The sequence below is a fragment of the Rhineura floridana genome, chromosome 10, assembly GCF_030035675.1.
Source record: "Rhineura floridana isolate rRhiFlo1 chromosome 10, rRhiFlo1.hap2, whole genome shotgun sequence".
Taxonomy (NCBI): domain Eukaryota; kingdom Metazoa; phylum Chordata; class Lepidosauria; order Squamata; family Rhineuridae; genus Rhineura; species Rhineura floridana.
Window position 1 is genome coordinate 23,264,485 of NC_084489.1, and position 13,453 is coordinate 23,277,937.

A 13,453-nucleotide genomic window follows, 5' to 3' on the forward strand; every position below is an offset into this window, starting at 1 on the left:
CAGTTTCATCCTTCATTTAAACACACAATGCTTTATTTGTGTTTGACAGGAGTTATCCTCCTATTTCCCAGTACAAAGGTATTCAGTTTTGCAGTCTTGTGGCATTCAAAATGTCTGCCATCATAAACTGTTTGTGTCATATTCTTATTTTGAATGAAAATCCTGTTAACAAAAGTAAAATAATAATAAATGAGAGACAGTGCTGCCAGTAAAGAGATTTGTGCTGCGTTTCTAATTCTGCTGTTGTATGCAAGTCACTTAATTCTAATAGGTTTTCCTACGAGAGATAATGGGATAGTGATGAATAGCATGTCTGTCTTTGGGCTACAGTTCTGCACATTTATTCTACTGAAGCCAATGATACATACTTGGGTATAATTGATGTCAAAAAGGCAAGTTTTATCAAGGGAAGAAAGAAAGAATCCTTCTCCTCATCACCCTGTGTATGGGTGGTACTGCTATCAGATTTTTGTGTGGACTACAAGAGTAGCTAATGTGAAGCTCTGGACCTTGTCCAGGCTCACAGTTGTATTTATTACAGTTCATGCATCCCCATGCTGCTGTCGCATGGCAACCATGGGCCAGGGCCCCAGGGCCCCATTCCACATGAAAGCTTTCCCCTGGTGGAACATAAATTTATGGGCCTTATGTTGCCAACCCCTAATAAATAATAGGAGAGGTGAAGAAATTGAATAATTGCATTAATTATCTTCAGTTCACATTGGTTATTATTCTTTGTGCTTCTTATATACCTTCAGTTTCATGGCCAATAGTTTTTGAGACACCCTCTCAATTATTTCAAAAGCGTAACTAGAGAAGTAGCAGCCAGAGGATAGCTTTTTTCTACTACCTTCTGGAAATTTTTAGAAACTTTACAAATATTGGTGAAGATCCATTGCTGCCTGAGGAGTATGGAAGACACTGTTGTTGTTGTTATGTCCCTTCACGTTGATTATGAATTATGGCAACCCTATGAATCAGCAATCTCTAAGAGCATCTGTCATGAACCACCCTGTTCAGATCTTGATTATTAGGAGGTCTATTGTTGTTGTTGTTACATGCTTTCAAGTCGATCACGACTTATGGCGACCCTATGAATCAGCGACCTCCAAGAGCATCTGTCATGAACCACCCTGTTCAGATCTTGTAAGTTCAGGTCTGTGGCTTCTTTTATGGAACCAATCCATCTCTTGTTTGGCCTTCCTCTTTTTCTACTCCCTGCTGTTTTTCCCAGCATTACTGTCTTTTCTAGTGAATCATGTCTTCTCATGATGTGTCCAAAGTAGGATAACCTCAGTTTCACCATTTTAGCTTCTAGGGATAGTTCTGGTTTAATTTGTTCTAACACCCAATTATTTGTCTTTTTGCAGTCCATGGTATCCACAAAGATCTCCTCCAACACCAGATTTCAAATTAGTTGATTTTTCTCTTATCTGCTTTTTTCACTGTCCAACTTTCACATCCATACATAGAGATCGGGAATACCATGGTCTGAATGATCCTGACTTTAGTGTTCAGTGACACATCTTTGCATTTGAGGACCTTTTCTAGTTCTCTCATAGCTGCCCTCCCCAGTCCTAGCCTTCTTCTGATTTCTTGACTATTGTATTGTCTCCATTTTGGTTAACGACTGCACCAAGGTATTGATAATCCTTCACAAGTTCAATGTCTTCATTGTCAGCTTTAAAGTTGCATAAATCTTCTGTTGACATTACTTCAGTCTTCTTGACATTCAGCTGTAGTCCTGCTTTTGTGCTTTCCTCTTTAACTTTTTTCAGCATTCGTTTTAAATCATTACTGGTTTCTGCTAGTAGTATGGTATCGTCTGCATATCTTAAATTATTGATATTTCTCCCTCCAATTTTCACACCTCCTTCATCTTGGTCCAATCCCGCTTTCTGTATGATATGTTCTGCATATAGATTAAACAAATAGGGTGATAAAATACACCCATCTCACACCCTTTCCGATGGGGAACCAGTCGGTTTCTCCATATTCTGTCCTTACAATAGCCTCTTGTCCAGAGTATAGGTTGCACATCAGGACAATCAGATGCTGTAGCACCCCCATTTCTTTTAAAGCATTCCATAGTTTTTCATGATCTACACAGTCAAAGGCTTTGCTGTAATCTATAAAGCACAGGGTGATTTTCTTCTGAAATTCCTTGGTCCGTTCTATTATCCCATGTATGTTTGCGATACGATCTCTGGTGCCTCTTCCCTTTCTAAATCCAGCTTGGACGTCTGGCATTTCTCGCTCCATATATTGTAAGAGCCTTTGTTGTAGAATCTTGAGCATTACTTTACTTTACTTGAGATATTAAGGCAACAGTTTGATAATTACTGCATTCCCTGGGATCCCCTTTCTTTTGAATTGCGATGTATATTGAATGCTTCCAGTCTGTGGGCCATTGTTTAGTTTTCCATATTTCTTGACCGATTTTTGACAAAATTTGGACAGATTCCGTCTCAGTAGCCTGTAGCAACTCTATTGGTATGCCATCTGTTCCTGGTGATTTGTTTCTTCCAGGTATTTTAAGAGAAGCTTTCACCTCGCATTCTAAAATGTCTGGTTCTTCATACGGTTCCTCCGTGAATGAATCTGTCATCCTTGCATCTCTTTTATAGAGTTCTTCAGTGTATTGCTTCCATCTTCCTTTTATTTCATCTTGGTCAGTCAGTATGTTCCCCTGTTAATTATTCAACATCCCTACTCTTGGTTTAAATTTCTCTTTCATTTTTCTAACCTTTTGGAATAGGGCTCTTGTTCTACCCTTTTTGTTGTCCTCTTCTATTTCTATACAATAACTATTGTAATAGTTCTCTTTGTCCCTACGTACTAGTCACTGTATTGTTGCATTTAGGGTTCTGACCATGTTTCTATCTCCTTTTGCTTTTGCTTTCCTCCTCTCTTTAACCATTTTAAGAGTTTCTTCAGTCATCCATTGAGGTCTTTCTTTTTAACTAGAAGTATTGTCTTTTTGCATTCTTCTCCGATAATGTCTCTGACTTCTTCTGGTTCTCTGTCAACTAAGTTTAAAGCCTCAAACCTGTTCCTTATTTGATCTTTCTATTCTTCTGGGATGCTATTTAAATTGTATTTTGGCATTATGATTGCTTTGTTCTTCTTCTTTAGTTTTACTCTGATTTTCGATACGACCAGTTCATGATCTGTACCGCAGTCTGCTCCTGGTCTTGTTTTTGCTGAAAGTATGGAACTTCTCCAACTTCTGTTACCAATTATATAATCAATTTGATTCCTATATTTCCCATTTGGTGATGTCCACATGTACAGTCGTCTTTTCGGTTGCTTGAAAAATGTGTTCACAACAAATTATTGGCTTCACAGAATTGAATAAGTCTTTCTCCTGCTTCATGTTCGTCTCCTAAGCCCCATTTCCCCACAATTCCTAGTTCTTTTCTGTTCCCTACTTTTGCATTCCAGTCTCCCATGATTATCAGCACATCTTGTTTTGGTGTGTGATCAATTTCCTCCTGTACTTCTGCGTAAAATCTCTCCAATTCCTCTTCTTCTTCATTTGCTGTTGGAGCATAGACTTGGATGATGGTTATGTTAATAGGTTTCCTGTTTAATCATTGATATCACTTGCTCAGACATTGCGTTATACCTCCTAATTGCTTTTGCTACTTCATTTCTCACTATTAAAGCAACTCTGTTTCTTCTTAATTTCTCATTTCCTGCATAAAATATTTTGTAGTTGCCAGATTGAAAATGTCCCATTCCCGTCCATTTTAATTCACTCACACCAAGTATTGTAATGTTGATATGTTCCATTTCTTGCTTGGCAATTTCTAACTTTCCCTGGTTCATGCTTCTCACATTCCATGTTCCTACTGTGTGCATCGTATAACTCCGGACTCTCCTTTTGCATCTGTGCACATCAGCTTCTGGGCTTCCTTTGGCTTTGACCCAGCTGCGTTATTAGTCACAGCTCTACTCGTACTTGTCCTTTGTTCTTCCCCAGTAGCTCAGTGAGTGCCTTCTGACCTGGGGGTCTCATCTTCCAACACTATCTCATGTTGCATTTTGGATACTCTGTTCATAGGGTTTTCACGGTAAGAGGTATTCAGAGGTGGTTTACCTCTGAGTTTAGATGCATCTTAATGTGGTATCTCAGCTTTGACCATTCCGCCTTGGGTGCCCCTGCTAGGAGTCTAGCCTCTTGGTCTAGACTCCTGATGGCATTGCTCTCAGCTTCTTCAACACTCTCAAACCCCCTCACCACGATGAAGTGTGCATCCTACAGCTATGCCTATAAGTAAGCATATACTTTGGCTAATTAAAATACTGGTGTGGGGGGGAGGCAATCTTCCCATCACAGATAACCCTGCCCCTTTAAGGACATGGAGAGGGTATTTGGAGTCCAGATATGAACCAAAATTAAGTTCAAGTTCCTTTCCCCCCTACTAAAAATATCCACTGAGGACAAAGTGATATTATCGCTACTGTCTTAGCTTAATTGTTAGATAAAACCAATATATAATTGCAAGATGTGTCACTGTGGTGTGACTAGTTTGCATACTCTGGGCCCATCCATACCTAACCCTAAAATCCACATTTTCTATGTTCAGTTGGTGGCCTCAAGATCCATACATGTCCTGTTTGTGGTCAGATTATTGTGAAAACCTGATTATCAAGCATCCATACGTGTGGGCTTTTTGGGGGGGTCTAAATTGCTTTACCATTGACCACTCCCCTAAGTCCACCCCTTTTCAGTGATTGGTCTATAACGGTAGTTTGCTTTTTTCATGCTTTTTCAGAAAAGAGCAGAAACATTGATTGATTGATTGATTGATTGATTGATTGCACTTGTATACCGCCCCATAGCCGAAGCTCTCTGGGTGGTTTACAGCAATCAAAAACATTAAAACAAATATACAATTTAAAACACATATTTTAAAAACAATCTAAAACACAATTTTAAAATTTAAAACAATATAAAAACAGTTTAAAACAATTTAAATATATATATATATATATATATTTAAAATTACCATGCATGCACAGGTTTGTGGATGTGCTATTGGGTGGGAAGGAGACAGGGAGCTTGGCATATGACGGAGGAGCACCCATTGACTGCCTATTGCAGGAAAGTCACCGGCATGGCATCTCAGTGCATGGACATTAATGTAATTGATTATGATACAGGAAAGCATATTGGTTTTTTGGTGGTATTTCTAATACAGATTTGTGAACGCGAAAATCTGTACTAGCTTGCAGTGTCATATGGATGACAGTGAATTAATGAGGACACAAAGCAATAACACTGCAGATTATACAGTCATATGGATGGGCCCTCTTATTCTAGTCAAGTCCCATGTGTTTTTACTCTTATAATACTTCAGCTTCCTTTAATCTTAGCCGTTATTAAAGACATCTTTCTCAGCTTTTCTGGGAAGCCAGGCGAAATAGCCAATTTTAATTTGGTTTTGCTTTCATGTTGGCCAACAAAACCTGTTCTCTGTTGCAACATTATCTCTGTCTCCCATAACTTATGTATCTTGCACAAATTATGTAGCTGAAGGAAGGACTTTGTATTACAGTGAGCAGTTTATGAAGTTAAAAACTATTATTCATTTTTATGAAGTTTTTCAGCTGTGGTCTGTGGATGAGCTCTTGGAATGCAACAAAAAGGTATAATACTGTAACTATAGAGAAGGTATCTGTTTAATCTGGTATAGTGCTTTGAAATGAATGGATACTGGAGGTTCTGAAAGTATAAGATTATATATTCCACTTTTTCTGGGGGCTAATTTCTATTAAAAAAAGGAGCAGCAGCAGCCTTACCAGATAAATTGGATCAACAGGGCTGAGAGGGTAATGAATACCCAGTATTAGGCTAGTCCAATCACTCAACAAAGGCTGAATTTAGAGCTCCCTAAGTCACCTTGGCCCCTTCCTCAATCACAGGGTTACTGTGGCACCACAAAGGGAAATCCCATGCATAACAAATAAATGCCCCACAAGTGACATTTTCAGATTATACTATGGAAATGGACTGCCTTCAAGTCGATCCCAATTTATGGTGACCCTACGAATAGGGCTTTCATGGTAAGTGGTATTCAAAGGGGGTTTACCATTGCCTTCCTCTGAGGCTGACAGGCAGTGACTGGCCCAAGGTCACCCAGTGAGCTTCGTGGCTGTGTGGGGATTCGAACCCTGGTCTCCCAGGCCGTAGTCCAGCACCTTAACTGCTACACCACACTGGCTCTCTGATTATACTATAAGCAAGTACAATTGGCCACAGCTACAAATCTCCACCCCACTTCACTAGTCTCCAGGTATCAAGAAATGCAAAGGAAAAGGACCAGGAAAAGAACACTGAGCAGGAAACACATTCAGATGGGACACACTTCAGCAGAGGATTCTTAGGGCAGTATCACAACTTACATAATTTTACTACCAACTGTACACAATGAAGGAATTGATCCATGGCCAGTCCATGGCTCCCTGATGCATGCATTTCCAACATGCTTGAGCTGCACCCTTGCTTCATATTTTAGGTATATCAATGAGGTGTACATTTTTGCATGTATACCTCAAAATCAAAATATGTGAAGTAGCGCTCACAAGCATCAGGCACTGATTTGCTTGCTCCATTGTAATTGCTGGCAACAGTGCTTTTTAGGCACCATGGAGATTGGGGTTGGACTCTTTTAATAGAAAACTGTTTCTTCCAAGCCCTGATTAATTTCTACAGTTCTTCCCTATTTTTTTAAATTGTAGCATATTTTATAAACCATGCACATCAGATGCGGATAGAGGTTTTTAATCTACGCCCTTACCTTTCTATTCCCACCCGTCTGAAATCTTACTTATACAGGAAAAAATTCCAACCATCCAATGCTGCTGCATTGCTGGTGTGTTAATGCTGCTTTTATAGTATCTGCTGGCAGCTAGAACTGTGAGCTTTTCCCTGCATAGTTAACTTTACAATTTGAAAGCTGATTCAATAGCAACATTGCTTCACTGACTTCAGGGGAAAGCTCCAGGCTTACCTTGTCTAGGAAGCACAAATTTGTTCTCAAAGATTACTGGGAATAACAAAATGTTCCTGACTTGCTATAGATGTATCATCAGCAAAATGAATGCCAAAAATAGTTCCTGCTAATGCTGCAAAACTCTCTCCAATTCATGTAAATTTATAATATCACCGAGCCATTATGTGACAATAAAATGGATCACCTTCATTGTGTATTAGCTCCGTGCTCTCCTCACAAGAATACTTTTGAAAACAATGTATAATAAAATTAGCAGAGGCAAGAGAAGCTTCTATACAATGCATTACATCTCATTGTTACATAACTTGAGCACTGTAGAAGATATAAAACAGTCATTTTGGGCCATTCGTTACAGCTACATCGCACTGCATTGCAACTTGCAATCTGTAAATGTTTAATGAACATTAGCATTCATTAATGTTAATGAACTGAACACTGATCTTTTAAAATTCAACAAACTGCTTTACGTGTAGTATACAAAACACAGCCTAAGCACGATATTTAAACCTCCCACACACCAAATGCAATGTTCTTTTTGTCTGAAGGCTGTTTTTAAAATGATTTAACTTAATTCAATGATAAATCATAAATGGTCAGAGCCAGAGAGGATGAGAGGTTAACATTACAAAAATCAAGGTTTACTATGCGGCACACTAACTTTAACAGCAATCCAATGGCATAAAAATGGCCCAGAAACTCTCCAACAATATATATGTAATATGTGTAATAGCTCACCATATGTGCAGGTTGCTGGTATATATTAATTTGTACCAAAAAAGGGAATATACCTAATTGTTGCACTTTAACAGGAGACTGATTTTCACTGGCAACTAGATTTTTTTAACATTTATGTACTCATTTCAGAAGTTTTGAAAATGTTTGTATTTTGGAAGAGAGATGCCATTTGACCAAAAATATGACTTAGGCTGCAATCCAATACACACTTACCTTGGAGTAAGCCTCACTGGAGCTTACTTCTGAGTAGCCATGTATTGGATTGCAGCCCTAATGTATGACATCAAAAGCAAAATATGCTTTTGTACTATGCAAAAACTTGTTAAGAAAATATAATGTTTTAAAGTATTATATAAATATATAATGAGAGTGGCTGTATACTATAGCCAGCATGGATTTTTGCATTCTGCAATGTTAAATTGAAAATACTCCCCTCATGCCATTCTGATGCTTCCCATAAACTCATTTTAAAACAAAACCTTACAAAACTTATAGTCTTGAACTCAGAAATGCTTGCTTAACAACCCTCTGAATTTTCATGGCAATACACAACAAAGTGTAAAAAGAGAGAGAGAGAGAGAAACATACCCCTGCAGGACTTTTTCTGTCAGAGTTCTCATAATTTCTTGAAATTAATTAAAAATCAGCCATGTTCACAGAGTACCTGTAATCCTGTTACTTACCTTGCCCCATACTCTGACCATCATCTTTTGCAGTTTAAAAGTTTTGTAAACATGCCTGGCCAATTTTTAATTAATTTAAGAAATTTAGCATTGGAGTCAATGATAAGCCCAGGCATGTTCAGCAAGAACCAACTGTCAGTGTTCAAAAAGCCAGACTCACACCTGCTGGGCTTGGCTAATCAGGGGGTCACATCCAGGCCAGACCTTTACTTTGCTTTAGACAGTTATGGCTTCCCTCAACAAATCTTGGGAAGTGTAGTTTGTGAACGGTGCTGAGAGGAGACTCCTATTCCCCTGACAGAGCTCCAGTGGCCCGAGTAGTTTAACAGTCAGCCACTCTGATTGAAGCTCTGTGAGGGGAACAAGGCATCTCCTAGCAAATCAGCGCTCTTCACCAACTACACTTCCCAGGATTCTTTTGGGGAAGCCATGACTATCTAAAGTGGAATAAAAGTCTGGTGTGGATGTGGCCAGGGACAGCTTTGGTTTAACCTTGGGTGGGAGACTACATGTGCCTGCTGTAGAATAAAAAGGTGGGAGAAACCCTGAAAAACAATGATACTGTTCACACTATTTTCCTTTTGGAAAGGTGCTTCCCCTCTGCCCAGTGACCACCCACCCACCCAATCTCCTCCCCTTCCTGCCCTCTTCCTCTCCTCTCTGCCCCTCCCCCAGGTCACTTTCACCTATCCTAAACGTGATTGCACAGGAGTAAATCCCACTGAACTCAAAATGCATGCAAATGATCAAACCTGCTCTTCCCTCCTCTTCCCTTCTATCCCCTCCCTCTTGCCCCTTCCCTCCCCCATCTTTTGCCCCTCCCCCTCCCCCTCCTCTTCCAATCCCCTCCTTCCCCCTCCACCTCCTTCCCTCTCCTCTCCCCTCCTCCCCCATGGTCAACCTTAAGCATGATTCCACAGGAGTAAATGCTATTGAACTCTCTAAGCATGTAAATGATCAAACCTGCCTTCCCCTCCCCTCCTCCTTCCTCCAATCACCTCCCTTTTGCCCCCTCCCTTCCTCATTCCCTCTCCTCTCCCCTCCCTGTCCTCCTCCCCCATGGTCAGTTTTACCTATCCTAACCATGATTGCACAGGAGTAAATCCCACTGAACTCAATAAGCATGCAAATGATCAGACCTGCCTTTCCCCTCCCTCTCTTCTCCCTTCCTCCTCCCCTGCCCACTCCAGCCCTCCCTCTGTCCCACCCTCCTCTCCTCCTCCCACCATGGTCAGTTTTACATATGCTAAGCTATTGCACAGGAGTAAATCCCACTGAACTCAATAAGCATGCAAATGATCAAATCTGCCTCCTTCCCCTCCCACCTGCTCCCCTCCCCCTCCTCCCCTCTGCCCTTCCTCCCTTCCTCCTCCCCCTCCTCCCTTCCTCCTCCCCCCTCCCCCTCCCCTGTGGTCAGTTTCACCTATCCTAAGCATGATTGCAGGGGAGTAAATCCCACTGAACTCAATAAGCATGCAAATGATCAATACATTCTCAACAAACTTGCACAGGATCTCATTTCTTAGCTCACGGATTAAAAAGCAGATAAATTCACTAATAGGCAAAAAAAAAACCCTTGTGGTTTAAGGCTTTGAAATTAATAAAAATAAATTTGATACAGATTTCTAGGATGAATAATGAGAGAAATATAATTTTCTAGGTTAGGTTCTCTGTAGAAACAGTAGTAACACAGGAAAGAAGCAAAGTAAGAAGAACACCAACAAACATACAAAAAAGTAATTCTCCATCTTTGGAGATAGCAGGTGTTGCCACCACTCACCATATGCTCAGAGGCACATTACCAAATTCTTCCAAGCTACGCAGGAAGTGGATTTGACTGTGAAAGACCAACTCAAATTGTGTTTGCATTTAGATAAATTTGTAGCGCAGTACAATATCTCAGAGAGGAGGTCAGGTCTCCTGCTCCCCTGGTGCAGTCACTATAGTTGCCCAATTTCCCTGCTTTTTAAGGTTTGCTAGAAATATCTGTGGGCTATAGGTACGTTCTTAAACCACAATCACACCCACAATCTTGTGTTGCTTTTCATTTAGGAGGTCAGAGTCATTTATTTGATGCTCGAGATATCCAGGCACTTATTGTCCTGGCTCAATGCTTTTCTCTGTTATTTTTAAATGTGAGATTTAACTCTAGAATGGTACATAGATCAGATTACAGCTTACACAGGTCTCTGGGTCTCTACAAACCATTTCTAGGCATGGGTATGCAAGCAAAGACTTTGTCACAACAATTTGATACACCTCCTCGGACTACTTAAGTAGACTTGAGGTGGGCCCACTGGGCCAGCATTTAGGCACTCCTATGGATGGGCTGGTAAGTGGGCTCACTCTGTTCACACCTGCACAGACAGCAGAGTGTATTTGGCAACAGGAGACAAGACACCTCAACCAGTTCTTCTCTGGGATCCAACTCTGCCCGCGTCTCTGACTTCTCTGGCCCCAGGGGCACAGAGGGAGGAAGCTCAGGAGGCAAAGCAGGGTCAGAAGGTGTGGTGATGGGAAGCTCACTAACTCATCTATCTCAGCCTGTGCCTCTGCAGTGGGGCCGTCACTGGCCAGACTACTGAAGTCCTCTCCGGTTCCATCCCCTCCCTTTGCAGACCACTGGACCACTCACCCCAGAATCCCAGATTTTCTCCCCTTCCGGTCCACTTTGCTGGAGTTGTCTACAGGCCTCATGACACTTATTATCTTGACACACATTTAGGCACAACAGGAAGTACCCTCAGTCCTAGAGGCCAATATACTCTGCTAGCCCTGGATGCTACACTTGATGTTTTTTATTTATTTACAACCTGCCTTTCCTTCAAAGTGACATACATGGTTCTTCTTCCCCCCCTCCATTTTATCCTCATAACAACCCTATGAGGTATATTTGGCTGAGAGAGACTGTCCCAAAGTCACCTAGTAATCTTTATGCTGAGCAGGAATTTGAACCTGGCTCTACCTGGTCCTAGTCTGACACTCTAACCCAGGGTTAGACAAGGAAATGCCCTCGAGATGCTGGTTGGACGACAACTTCTATCATCTCTGATCACTGGCCATTTTGGCAATAATATCTGGATGGCACCTTGTTGGGACCCCTGCTCTAACAAGGCTATGATTAGATACTCAGGCAGATACACCAGCAGAAATATTTAAGACAAGACTGCCAATAAATTATCCTGTTTCTCCTGTTATCATCACATCTTTTCTTGGCTCCTGAAGAAAAATCTATATATTCAGGCCCAGAACTATAACTTCTTCTTCAAATAACTTACATAATACACTCAGTTTGTGTTAAATGGCTGTAAGTATTTTTCGCAGCTTTTAAACTTTGTATCACAGTACTTTAACTTGCACCGTTTTATAAACAAATCAGTGACAAATTGGGATCTAACACATTTCTTTTTCATTATCACTTTTTAAAAAGCCTGATGAAAGCAAAAGGAATTAGAGATGGACTTCCAAAAATTAAAATAGAACCTAAGCAAATTAAGTGTGCAATCATAGAATCATAGAGAGTTGTAAGGGGCCCATAAGGCCATCAAGTCCAACCCCCTGCTCAATGTAGGAATCCATCTTAAAACACACCTGACAGGTGACTGTACAGCTGCCTCTTGAATGCCTCCAGTGTTGGAGAGCCCACCACCTCCCTACGTAATTAGTTCCTTTGTTGTACTTTTGTAACAGTTAGGAAGTTTTTCTTGATGTTCAGTCAAAATCTGGCTTAATGAAACTTAATCCCATTATTCCATGTCCTGCACTCTGGGATGATCGAGAAGGGATCCTGGCCCACCTCTGTGTGACAACCTTTCAAGTACTTAAAGAGTGCTATCATATCTCCCTTTAGTCTTCTCTTCTCAAGGCTAAACATGCCCAGTCTCTCCTCACAGGGCTTTGTTTCCAGTCCCCTTCCCAAAAGGAGGTGGGGCATGGCTGGAGCTGAACATGTGTTTGCATGGAGGCTTTCTGGCTTGGCGTTCCAGGACTTGTGAGGAAGGGAGAAGGCCCAGGCAGAGCAGTGCTTCTGCCAGGACGCTGGTTTCACTTTCCCTCAGTCTGAGTTATGGAGAGTTGGAGCCAGCATCCTGGAGGGGGAAGAGGAGGAGCCGAAGGAATGCACCCTTCAGAGCTGACAGGGGTGCAAGGAGGGAGAAGAATGTTGGAGTTGGAGAAGGATGGGAGGTGAGAATGGCTGAGGGACTGCCTGGCTTTCAGGAACCCATGGAAGTTCTGAGCCAGGGTGACAGTGGCAGTGATGAAAAAGAGGTGGAAGACAGCAGGGAGGAGGATGGTGTGGAAGAGGACGCTGAGGTAGAGGTGCTTGCACAAGTTGGGGGAGCACTGTCTCTTGGAAGAAGAGGTGGAAACAGGTATAGAATGGAGGGCAATGGCAGTATGAGAGAAGAACAGGGAGGACAGCTTTTAGGTTGTCCAAAGTAAAAGGAAGAAAAAGGGGAAAGGGAAGGCACTGCCAACAAAGAAAGGGCAGGGCAGGGAGGACCAGGAGAGGGCTGGGGACTTGAGCGAGTGGACATCAGGGGAAGAAGAGGAGATGGAGAGACAGCCAAGGGCCCAGGCCCTTACAGTAAGTAATTTTTTTGCAGTGATGGGGGAGGTTGAGGTGGAAGTGGTGGGCCATTACCTCAGAGACCTGCTCAGCAACAGTGGCACCCACAGAGGAAGAGGATAGATGGGGAGGTGGATGGAGCCCCGAGAGGGTGGACCCCCAAAAGATCCACCAGCTGCCTCTCTAGTCAACAGTAGAGCTGCAGCCCAGGGACATCAGGAGGCCTCAGGGCAGGCAGGGGTCAGACAGCAGCGAAAGCAGCTGCACCAGGTAAGTGTACAGGTCTCAGAAACGGTGGTGGTGGAGGAGGAAGACATTGAGGGCCGGGAAGTCTAATGTCACTTGGCCTTATTGAAGGACAGCTCAAAGTGGCCACTTGGAACATGGTGGGCATGGCTGGATGGAAACGGCAACGGTTGGTGCAGTCAGTCATGGAGGAGACC

At 42.0% G+C, this 13,453-nt stretch overlaps 1 protein-coding gene across 6 annotated transcripts in view; it reads right to left on the reverse strand.

Annotated features, from left to right (window-relative positions):
* Window positions 1–13,453, reverse strand: part of NEK11 (NIMA related kinase 11) — a 168,506-nt gene that overhangs the window by 17,219 nt on the left and 137,834 nt on the right. The gene's annotated exons all lie outside the window — the stretch shown is intronic.